Source organism: Fukomys damarensis, unplaced genomic scaffold (genome assembly GCF_012274545.1).
Source record: "Fukomys damarensis isolate Sample0158 unplaced genomic scaffold, DMR_v1.0_HiC HiC_scaffold_13, whole genome shotgun sequence".
NCBI classification, from domain to species: domain Eukaryota; kingdom Metazoa; phylum Chordata; class Mammalia; order Rodentia; family Bathyergidae; genus Fukomys; species Fukomys damarensis.
Genome location: NW_022900925.1, coordinates 34,747,908 through 34,758,872, shown reverse-complemented (window position 1 = coordinate 34,758,872; position 10,965 = coordinate 34,747,908). Strand labels below are relative to the sequence as shown.

At 53.5% G+C, this 10,965-nt stretch overlaps 1 protein-coding gene across 1 annotated transcript in view; it reads right to left on the bottom strand.

The window, feature by feature from the left end:
• The window catches only part of Hoxb3 (homeobox B3), a gene marked incomplete at its 3' end in the record, with an annotated part of 51,987 nt that overhangs the window by 13,085 nt on the left and 27,937 nt on the right, over nucleotides 1-10,965 (bottom strand). The window contains 1 exon segment of the mRNA XM_010620308.3: nucleotides 8,300-8,479.

Genomic DNA, 10,965 nt, shown 5'->3' with positions numbered 1-10,965 from the left:
AGGGCGGCTCTTCAATGTCACCAGCGAAACGGGTTCCATATGTCTCGCCGGCGGAGCAGGGAGAGAAGGGGAGACCGCGGTGCAGAGCAGGGCAGGGGGTGGGGGCGATGCGGGGAGCCCTGGGGGAGCGAGGGTGGCGGTTTCCACTTCCCTCCAGTTTCCTAAGGCTGCTCGGGCTACTAGGAACTTTCCCTTTTTCCTTTTCCTTCCTGCAAGATGGGGAGGGAGGTGAGGAGGAAGGGAAGCTTCTGTTTGTTAAGTCTGGGGATTTGAGGGAGATGTGGATTGGAGGTGAAAGTTCTCAGGCGGCCTTAAGTAAGATCAACTCCTTCTCCGAATCCCTAAAAAGGCCAAGGAGAGAAAAAACCCACTGAGGAAGAGAAGCCTGGGGGATGTTAGGCCGGGCCCATCCTCCCTACCGGGATGAGTGTGGAGAGGTTACAATGGTTAAGTTACTGGTGGTAGTGGTATAGGAGGTGACCCAAGGCTCCAGGACACCTTGGCCGGTCCCTTGCACTACAGTCCCTACCCTGGCAGCCTCCCACCAGACTTACACCCCCAGGGCCTACTGGAGAGACCCCTGCTGGGCAGCCTCAGCTCGGGACAGCTTCTTGTGTGGAACGCTGGCTGAGCTAAGAAAAACAGTGGCGGGCTCCTGGCAGGCCTCCTGTAGAAGCGTTTGCACCCCAAGGGGGTTTCTATCTGTCTATTGTGTGCTTCTCTCCGGAGCTCTCTCCCCCTCTCTGACCCCTCTGGGGAGCCTGAGATCCTCTCGCAGTGCTTTGTTTTTCTGAGCTCTGCCCCCCTACTCTGAGTGAGCCGCAGTGGAGGGCTCACTGAGGACTTGTAGGTGTCTCCAGAAATCACTGGCGCGGGGGCCTCTGTGCCCCACACCTCGGAACCCACCTTTGTCCAGAGAGAAGGGGCGGAGGAGTGGATGCCTCCTCTCCGCTCAGCTGTGCGAGTCCAGGCCTGGGCGCTGTGGGTCCTTCCTCCCCTCACACTGTCCTTTGTCCCCATTCTATCCTTTCCTGTCCCCTTGGGCTTCGCCTTCCCAGCCCAGCCCACATAGACACTGCGATCAGACGGAGCTGGGGACACCGGGCACGCTACCCTCCCCCCAAAGACACAGATGCAGGACAGAGGGACGGGGTGCACGCCCCTCAAGGAAACCAAGCGCTGACAAACAGAAGAAAACAAAGTCTTTTGCCCGCTGATTTGGGAGTTGGCCTAGGTGCCTGGGGGAGGGCATCAGGCCTAGAGGAGGGACGGACCGAAGAGGAGAGAACCAGCGGCTCAGAGATAATGGTGGCAAGGGATGGGCTCCCTGCTTTGTCTCTGGGGAAGTCGGTGCGCAGATGGGGAGGGGGAGGGGTCCCGGTGCCAACTCCCCTCCCCAAGGCCAGAGGAGGCAAAGGCCCGAGGAGGACGGGGAGAAGGAAGAGGAGAAGCTGCTGTGCCACAGGCCGGGAGAAGGTAGCAGGGAAGGGAGGGGGACAGGGTAAGGGCCCGTGGGAGCAGTGCCAGCAGCCCCCACCACCTTCCCCGGCCAGCAGCGCAGATCTTTCAGCCCCCCTTGTGTAGCCCGCCCTCCAAAGCAGATTGAAGTCAGAAACTCACACAAATAACTCTACCCTCTTCCTTCTTCGAGCCCTGCCTGCTTCCTAAGGGAGAGGTGATCCTTTCCCTCCTCTCAGGAACTCCCAAGACTTTGGCCTAAATTCTGAAGCACCAGTTTGGGGTTCCACACAGGACACATCTCCTGTCCCAGGTAAAGAAGTAGGGACGCTCACCTCCCACAGGAGAGTTGGGGATTCGCCAACATTCAAGACACCACGACACAATGAGAGAGGGGAACGGGACCAAAAGGCCTGGCACCCCTACTCCTCCGGGGTCTTGGGATGTCTTCCCAGCCCACCACACGCCCCCCCCATCTCCTGCTAACAAGGATGGGGCTCAGCACCCCGGGGAGTAAGGAAGGGCTGGGCCCCACGCTGCCAGTCTGATGCCATGAATAATTAACACCTGGGCGAGACGTCGCTCTGGTTTGCCTGCTCCAGGGTTTACACTAGCAGACAGAGTTAAGTATCACAGATAATAGTGGCCATAAAGTCAGCTGGCCTGGCTCCAGCCGCCTGAGAGTGAGAGCCAGGAGCAGGGCTGGACTTGGCAGGGGCTCCAGCCCTCTGCTGCTCAGCCTCCCTCGAAACTCCAGGGCACCTGGCCAGGGCATCCCTAGAAGCCACCGCTGGCGCTGCTCTAGGCCAGCTCCTGTGACCTCCGCAGAAAACCCTAGGGAAAAGCTCTCCCCTTCCTCACCTGCACCCCAATGCCTCCTCTCTGGAAAGATGGGGGTTCAAATTCGGGAACACTTCCCATGTCCTTGAGCACCCTGAAACTTTCCAGGACCACCCCCATGGAACCCTAGAACATTTGTTTTCTAGAAAGAAACTTCTGAGAACCTTTTCCCTCACCCCTCTCACCCCCAAGACACACAAAGTCTCCCACTGCCCAGGAAACTTTTCTTTGTTTCTGGAGGTCAAAGGAAGGCTCCTGGGGTGTGCATTCATTTCCTTGTTTTGTTAGCCAGGAGGGTGGGGAGTAGGCTTGCAGCTCCTCTCCCTGCCCTTCACCCCTTGCCAGCCTCCCCTGTCTCCCCCGATTTGGGAAGCTCATTCCCCCACTCCCAACACCCCATATACATCAGACCAGCAGATAACTGACACTTTATGCTACACGGACAACACCACCATCCCGTTACATTTTCAGAGGGGTCTCCATCGATCCCCAAAATCTTTGCTTTCAACCCCAGTCATTTCTCCCTCTGCCTCCGCCTCTCCTGTCCCCCAGGCTCCTTGGCTTTCCGAGTTGGGTTTGGTTCTCCCGGGGCGGGGAGCTGGAGAAGCCAAACCCCTGGAGGACTGGAGAACAATCGCTAAAAAATGAAGCTCTCTTTGCTGCAAAAATGTTGGCTCGCTCAGGCTCACAAATATAATTTTTATATTAGGTCGTGCTCTTTGAATGGGTTTATATGCCAATGAGGCATTTCTGGTTTACCAAATTTATACAAATCTCACCTTAATTGATGATCACAGGTGCTATAATTTAAGACCTCTAGCTATAGAGCTTTCATATTAACTGCTGATCTATTACTGGAGATTGAAATAACCGACTCCTGCGAGCAGAGAGAGAGAGGGAGGAAGGCAGCGCCTCCAGGAGAGCAACTCTCCAGGCAGAAGGAGCTCCCACATCATTTTCCTTGAGAAATGATTTATCGAAGACACGGCCATAAACAACACAACTCACTCACAAACACGCAGACGCACGCCCACACACACACACACACACACACACACACAATGGCTGGCATGCTGGCCGAGGAGACGCTGACACCCATATTGCTATAAATCAAGAAAAAGGTTAGAGAGAGAGAGAGAGAGAGGGATATTCCTAAAATCTCTATGCAATGCCTCAATGGGTGTACACACACAGAACACCGTGTGAAGAGAAATGGCAGGAAATGAAGATGGCTATTTGTCACATTTTACGACAATAACATTAATAACAAACAATAAATTTACATGGACATATAAGACGCGGTAGGTAGTGAGAAATCCCTTCTACTTACAATACCCCAGCCCGCGGTGTGGCTCCAGCTGCGGGGCTCTTTTATTGCTGTCTCCCTTTCTTTTTCTCTCTGTCTCTCTCTTTCTCTCTCTCTCTGTCTCTCTCCCCCTCTGTCTCCCCCTCTTTTTTTCTCGGGGTACAGGCTTGTTTTTCAAAGGACAGTTGAATTGCACGTCAGAAACAGGGAGACCGAGCCCGTGATTTTCCTGACGAATACATATCTATTCTGCAACCTCGGCATTAATTATTTAATGAATCACGTGACCGGGAGGGGGAAGGGGGTCTTTCGATTTCAGGCTCGAAGGACCACTATGACCTTCCCCTTCAGGAGGAGAAATTTTCTTGCAAAATAGGTTCCCCCCAGCCCGCCAATGGAATGGGAGCGGGGTCTCCTCTCTCCCACCAGCGCACCTCTGCCTCTGCGTCCAGCTCCCTGCCCCCAGACACGCACTTACCCACAGCCCACCTCGCTCCTCTCCCTGCTCCTCCTCCTTCTGCTTAGTTCTGGAGGTGCAGAAATAGTCTGCAGGGGTGGGTGGGGGTGGGGTGGGCGCCGAGCCCTTCTCCAAGCCCCTGGGCTCCTCGCCTCCGGTCCTCCTGCCCGGACCGTTAGGATTAAGATTCCCTTGCAGCTCTCCCCTCCCGCTCTGGGGCATTTATTTCAGTGGGATGCTCTCCCCCCACCCCGCCCGCTTCCAAAATAACCAACAAGGTTTCTAACGGGACGGCTGGAAAAAGCAACACTTCCTAAGTGCTTTCTTCGCAGGGGTCCAGACTGGGCCTTTGGACTGCAGCTCTCTTTGTGAGCTTTTGTGGGAGAAGAGGAGAGGGGCTGGGTGAGGAAGACTCCAGAGTTGAGTGTAGCCGCCAGGGGGAATGGGTTCCCTGTGTCTGGTGGCCCTAGGAAGCTACACGCTACTGAGTCTCTGGGCAGAGGCTCTACAGACAAAGACCCTGGCGAAGGTTTCTACACAAAAGGAGTGGACACCCAGCCTCTCTCCACCAGATCGCACCCTTGCTCCGCCCCACCCGCCCGCTCTGAAGCAGCCGGGCCTCCAGCCCGGATCCCCATTTCCCAGGTTTCTTAGCACCCTGGGCTTCTAAGCAGCACCGATAGAGACCCCCAGTGTGTGTGGGTGCGTGTTACAGAGTCAAACGCCACCCTGTGAGAGAAGCCACCCGCAGGCCTGCGCGAGAGACACCCACAGACTCCTCCACCTCAGAGATAAACCAAACCAGAAATCCCCCAAACTTCACAAGTTCCAATCAGAATCACAGTCAGTCCTTGGCTGGGGCACAGACAGCGGCAGAGGGCAAAGGGAAGCCGGAAGAGACATTCCTCAGAAGCCCGGCCCCACATTCCGGCTTATCTGGCTTCGGCAGTTCTGCGGCCCAAGGACTGGGGGACCAGGGCAGAACAGATGAGCCGGGGTGGGGTTGTGGGGCTGGGGGCTTCCCCGGGTTGAGGTCTGAACCAAAAATGACTCTGTAGGGGGAACGTTAAAGACCTTGTCACCAATCAACCTCAAAGAAAGAGCCGCAAAGTGTTGCTGCCTTAAGAAACCCCAAAGAAACAGCAGCCCCCTGGAAGGTCTGGTTGCCTCGCTGGAATCCTGCCCCTCCCCACGGGGAGGGGGCGCCAGACTCTGGGGGGTGGGGTGGTCAGTTTTGATTGTCCAGATACAAAACCACAGACTGGTATTGAATTCGGCTCCATCCCAATCACAGGCCCTGCTCAGGCTCTGGCTCTGGTTAAGACAACTGCCTGAAAGGTACTGGTGCCCCAAAGACAAACACAAAAGTCCACAAGAAGAAAGAAAAGAAAAGAAAAGAAAAGAAAAGAAAAGAAAAGAAAAGAAAAGAATATAACCGTACTGTACACCTAAAATGTGCCAATAAACTCAAAGAGAAAAAAGAAAGAAAACAACAAATGTGTGTGAGAAAATAAGTAGGAGCAGGGGAAGAGGGTCATCTTCAAAACCGAGGTTCTTTTGAAGGACAAGAGAAAGCACAGTGAGGGGAAGTCACGCCAGGCAGGTTCTGCTAAAAACGCCCCCACTGTCTCCCTCCTTTCGGGTCCTGGGAATGTCCACGTTCAAATAAACAAGTGCCTGAGCGAGAGAGAGCTGAGCGCTTTTCTTGCTGCCGATGAAGCGAGCGTTTAGACTGTGAGAAAGGGGAGATTGATTTACGAATCTGAACGCACGGGTTTTATGGCCGATCACAAATCCGTCAGCGCTCAGCTCACGCTGGGAAACTTCCCAACTTGGTTTTCCAACCAGACCCCCTCTTCCCGGGGAGACCCACCGCCGGTGCTGGGCTCCCCTCTGCCCAGGCTGGCAGGCAGGTGGCAGGCTCTGGAAGGCATCGGGGAGGGCCCAGGGAGCTGGGGGGCAGACAGGTCACAAGATGGAGAGGCCCATCTCCTGGGGCGGGCGCTGGGACCGTAGAAAGTGCGCCCAGGCAGCTGTCACCTCTCAAAAAGGTTAGGGTCTTGGAGTAAAGGAAAGGAAAGATGTGTTTGGGCCTAGGGGGGCTGAAACCCTTGTGGACCCCAGCTTTCCCCTCTGTTATCTCCCCCCCACCCTGACCCCGACCCCTTCACTTCCTCCTGCTGAACCCCCTAATCTACACATTGTAGAAAGCAGTTTGTAAAGTCCCCGGGCCCACAGTACCTATCTGCTTTCCTAGATGAGTAGAGGCCTTCCCTGGGCCCCAGTATTTTCAGGGATGGGTCAGTGTGCCTTTCTGTTTACCCCTTTCCGACCGGAGGGTTCCAGCCCCTCCGTGTTTGCCACCCAGGGACAAAATAAAAGAAGATACCTATCGCTCCAGTTACTTCTTAGCTCAAGGGGAGCAGTTCCTCTCCTCAGCCAGAATCGGGTTCTCTCCCTTGCTCCTGAGAGCACGCCCTGCGGGTGTGTGGATTTTTAAGCAGCAGCAAACACAATACACATCTGGGAAGGCCCTCCATACCTGGTTGCCCTCTTAGCAGATCTGCCCCCCAACTCTTCACATTCAAGTTTCCCAAAACTTTGGTTGGCCAGGCAGACCTGGCCCCAGGAGGGGTAAGAGAAGCCTGCACCGCACCCCTGGTCTGTCTTGCTGCTGGGGAGTAGGCGAGACACCTCAAGGACTCAAGAGCACTTGGGAACAGAGGAAGAGGATAAAGATGATAATAGAGATGATAATAGAAATCATTGCTTTCTAAACACAGGGACCTCAGACATGGAGCCCAGAGTCCCCCCGATTTGGATATGGGGAAGGGAGGACACCAAAGGAAGATTCCTTCCTGGGGGGAGCCCCAGCCTTACAACACAGCCTATGGGCTTGTTCCTCTGCCCTCCGCAGCCGGTGCATTGAGCCTGGCCAAGTCTTTATATTGTATCCATAACCCTTTGTCTTTCTTCCTTGAGCTCCCTCCTGGGGAAGCTGGAAAGGAGGCCTGAGCAGATCACAGGAAGGGGCGGGGGCTGGAGCCTGGTCTAGGGGAAGGACTGTGCACAGACAGGCCAGCACCCTGCTACCCCACACTACTAACACACTAGCACCTAAATATTCGACACCTGGGCCAGCAGTTTTATTCCTTTTCTCTTCCAAGAATGGTTATGGGGAAAATAATCCAGAAATTCAAGGCTAGCAAAGAAAGGAAGGTTTAGGGGGCTGGGGAGAAGAGCCGGAGATGCAACACACACAAGACAGCCTAGGGACCTCTCCCTGCAGAGGTGTGACTTTTCCCTCCCAGGCAGGAGGCAGGAGCCAGCACAATGTCCAGTCTCACAGGGGTCAAGGGGCTTCCCGAGGTCATTTTGCGGTTCTAATACTGAGCTAATCGCCTAGAAAACGTGGCCTCTCCATGAACCCTCTCTCCTGCCAGCCTCGCTAAGAGAGGCCTCAGGGAAAAAAGGGCCAGTGCATCAGGTCTGAGGCCACAGAGCCCAGGGACTCCAGCCTGCAGCGCCAGGCACCAGAGAAGGCAGCAGAGTCCCCAGGCAAGGAGAGCAGGGGAAACCAGAGTGAACACCGCACTTGCCTCCGGGAAAGGGGCCCAGCAGAAGAGCGGCCGGCGGAGCAGCGGAGTCGGCTCACCTGGCCGGTGAACTGAGCCCACTACAGGTTTGTCTCAAAGCTCGAGCTACACACAAGAAAGGAGAATGCCTGCATTTCTACCCAGCCCAAGGCTGGGCCCTTCCGCCCCGAGAACTGGATTCCAGTGTCCCGGGAGGGACATCTCGCTCTAAACAGCCAGAGAGGACACAGGCCGCCCAGTGTAGACAGTCAGAATCCCAGGAAAGCCCGGAACACACATGTACCTCGAGAGACACACAGGCACCCATGCTGACTGGCCCTGCCCAGCAGCCTGCCTTTTCCAAAACCAGAAAAGCGCTTCGAAGCCACCTCCCCGACAGCCTCCTCTGGGGTTTTCAGGGAGCTCTGACACCTCCGTCCCCACCAGTTCAAACGCTCTCCAGGTGTCAAGGCTCCGGCCACCTCTGACCCAAACATCCGTCATCATAAAAGCAGCAAATCTGACCAAGCGTCCACCATAAAAACCCTCCAAGATACTTGAAAAAGAAAAAAGAGGAGGCAAGAGAGTGTTCTGTCACTTGTGAAAAGAACTCATAAAACGATTAAAAAAAAAAAAAGCCAGCCCAGGCTGGGGCTTTGTTACCTTTTCTCCTCTGGCCTCCTCCTCTCGCCCCAACTCGGCCGGTCCCATTCATGATGAGCGGCTTCTTCCAAACTGAGAGAAAAAAGTTCTCAACTTTAGGGTTCCAAATTTTTTCCCCCTCGAAGATCCGGAGAGACGGCTAACACTTTTTTTCCCCAACAGCCGGTCTGCGGAGATTTGCTGTTGAATAATAACAAAGGAGAGAGGATACGTATTTAAAGAAAAGAAGTGATTAATGGTTTTCTGTATAATTCTCACATTTTTCTTAGCTCTTGTCTACACAGAATGGCTGTGAACTTTAAGCTCCATAGAAATCTTTTTTTAAAAATTCTATTCATACCTTCCAAGGAGCAGCTTTGATTTAGTTCTTTAGAGACATTCCTGGGGGGTGTTTGCTCTTTAAGAACTATTTTCCCCTCAACTAAAGGCCTTCACATCTCTGCAGCTAAAACATCATACCACGATGCCAATGAAACAAAACTCTCTCCTCAGCCTCCTCCAGGCCCCAGCGATTTTTTTTTCAAATGAGTCTCCAGGCTGCCTATAAACCCACAATTCAACCACCCTTTCCCCCGAGCTGGGGACACCAGGCCTGTCCTTGGCCCGGCTCTGCCTAGCCTCCCACCACCATGCTACAAACCAGAGGAATGCAAAATAAATAACAATAAAACATGTGCTTGAGATTGACTTTTTATTTTCTGAAGGATAAGACTCCCCCCACCAAAAAAAAAAAAAAGAAGAAGAACAACTTTTAATGGCATAGGCTCCCCAGAACACCAAGCTTTCTCGGTGGGGTGGCGGCATCACCCTGGACCACCACCCACCTCAGGACCTGGGACCGCAAGCCCTAGCCTGACCTTTGGATGTCTGAGCAGAGTGGCCCAAGCCTGACCAGGCTCTCTGAGGCTCAACAGCACCCCTTTCCCTTCCCCCATTCCATTGTGGGGTGACTGGGACCTCAGAGACAAAAAGCTATTTGGCCCCCAGTCTACTTTCCATACTTTCTATGAGAAAGAAAATGAAAATTAATACAGGAGCAGGGCTTCACAAAAGAGGCCATTTGTCTTCTTGATTATCTATTTGCTTGTCAGAGTTTGAGCTATGGCACCGGCTAGCTCTTTTGTAATATAAAAATACTCTGAAAACCCGCAAACACCCAGAAACATCTGTGCAAAAAATTAGACTCATTAAAGCCTTTAAACACCTCAGAGGAAAGCGATACCTTCTTAGGCAGGGAGGACAGAGGCCAGCCTCGAAGAATCCTCTCGCGCGCTCGAACTTTAATAACCAAAGAGCTGTTTGTCTAGGAGGAGACAGCTTAACCGCATTTTGTTTGCTTATGACAAATAAATCACGATATGAAAGGCTTTGCCATACTTAAGCCTCTTGTGTCCCACGATGAAACATTTTCCCCCACTAGGGATTGGAACAGCCCTCCCAGCCCTCCTGGTCCATTTTTGGACTGGAGGGGGAAAAAAATTAAAAGCCCCAAACAAAACACACCCATCCCCAAAAGGGATATAAACCAGCTTCCACCATTTGGAATCCTCTGAGATAGAAATTCCCATTGGATCTCTGGGCGGGGAGGACTTGCAACCACACATAAGGTGAAGCCAAACCCGCGAGGGAACTTAGCATATACCCTGGGTGGCAAATGTCCACATCTTTACATCAAGGAGGTTCCAACAAAAACACGGATGTGATGGCAGTCACAAGAAACCAAACATTTATTTCTATTGTCACTCGGTACAGGACACAAATTTTCACGCCAAGGAAAGGTTCTGGACTCTAGGCGGCCCCAGAGGGGTAGGAAGGCGCCTGATTAGGAATGTCAGAGAGAGAGGACAGGAGAAAGGACTCACATGACATAAAATAATAGGGATAATAATAATAATAATAATAATAATAATAATAATCAATGCACAATGATAAGCTAAGGGAGAGGACTCACACATTGGCCTTCCTGAGCCGGATGGCCACATTTTATTTCCGAGTTTCACATTCGTTCTCAGTCTGAGAGGCCTCTGCCTTACAACTCTGGATTGGCCAGAGGGTCCAGCTCAGCACCCCCACCCCTCACCAGCTGGCCCCTCGCCCTGCCAAGCATGGCTCCCTGCTTGGTTGTCTGGGTCTCTCTTTTGATCCTTGAACTCAGTTTCCCTGCCCGCTCCTGCGTTGTCAAGGCCGCCCCTCCCCCACGTGTCCCCATCCTCCATCTCCTGTCCACCCCTGGGTGGGAGCAGGGGCGAGCAGTTAGTCGTCCCCCGTGGACAGGCACGCAGGAGGAGCGAAGTCGTGTGCGTGTGTTTGTTACCGTGGCCACAACACCGGGCTATCTGGCGGTCATGGGTGCTTTCCTGGGTGTCAGGAGGGGGACAAAGAAAGAATATCCAGGCTGTCTTCAACCAGCAGCAGCGGTGGCAGCAGAGGCGGTGGCCTGGCCAGGCCTCATTTGTTAGGCGAGTGTCGAGGTAATGGTCGCCACCGAGGCCCGTCCTCTCCTCTTCTCGGCGGAGTAAACAAGACAGATGGGCCGGGCCTGGCGTGATTAAACGTGAAACGTGGATCCATCTTGGCCAAAGCTGCAAACAAGGAGCTGCACCCTATTTCTCTTTCTGTCTTTTTCTTTCTTCCTCCTTCCTTTTTTCTTTTTCTTTTTTTTTTTT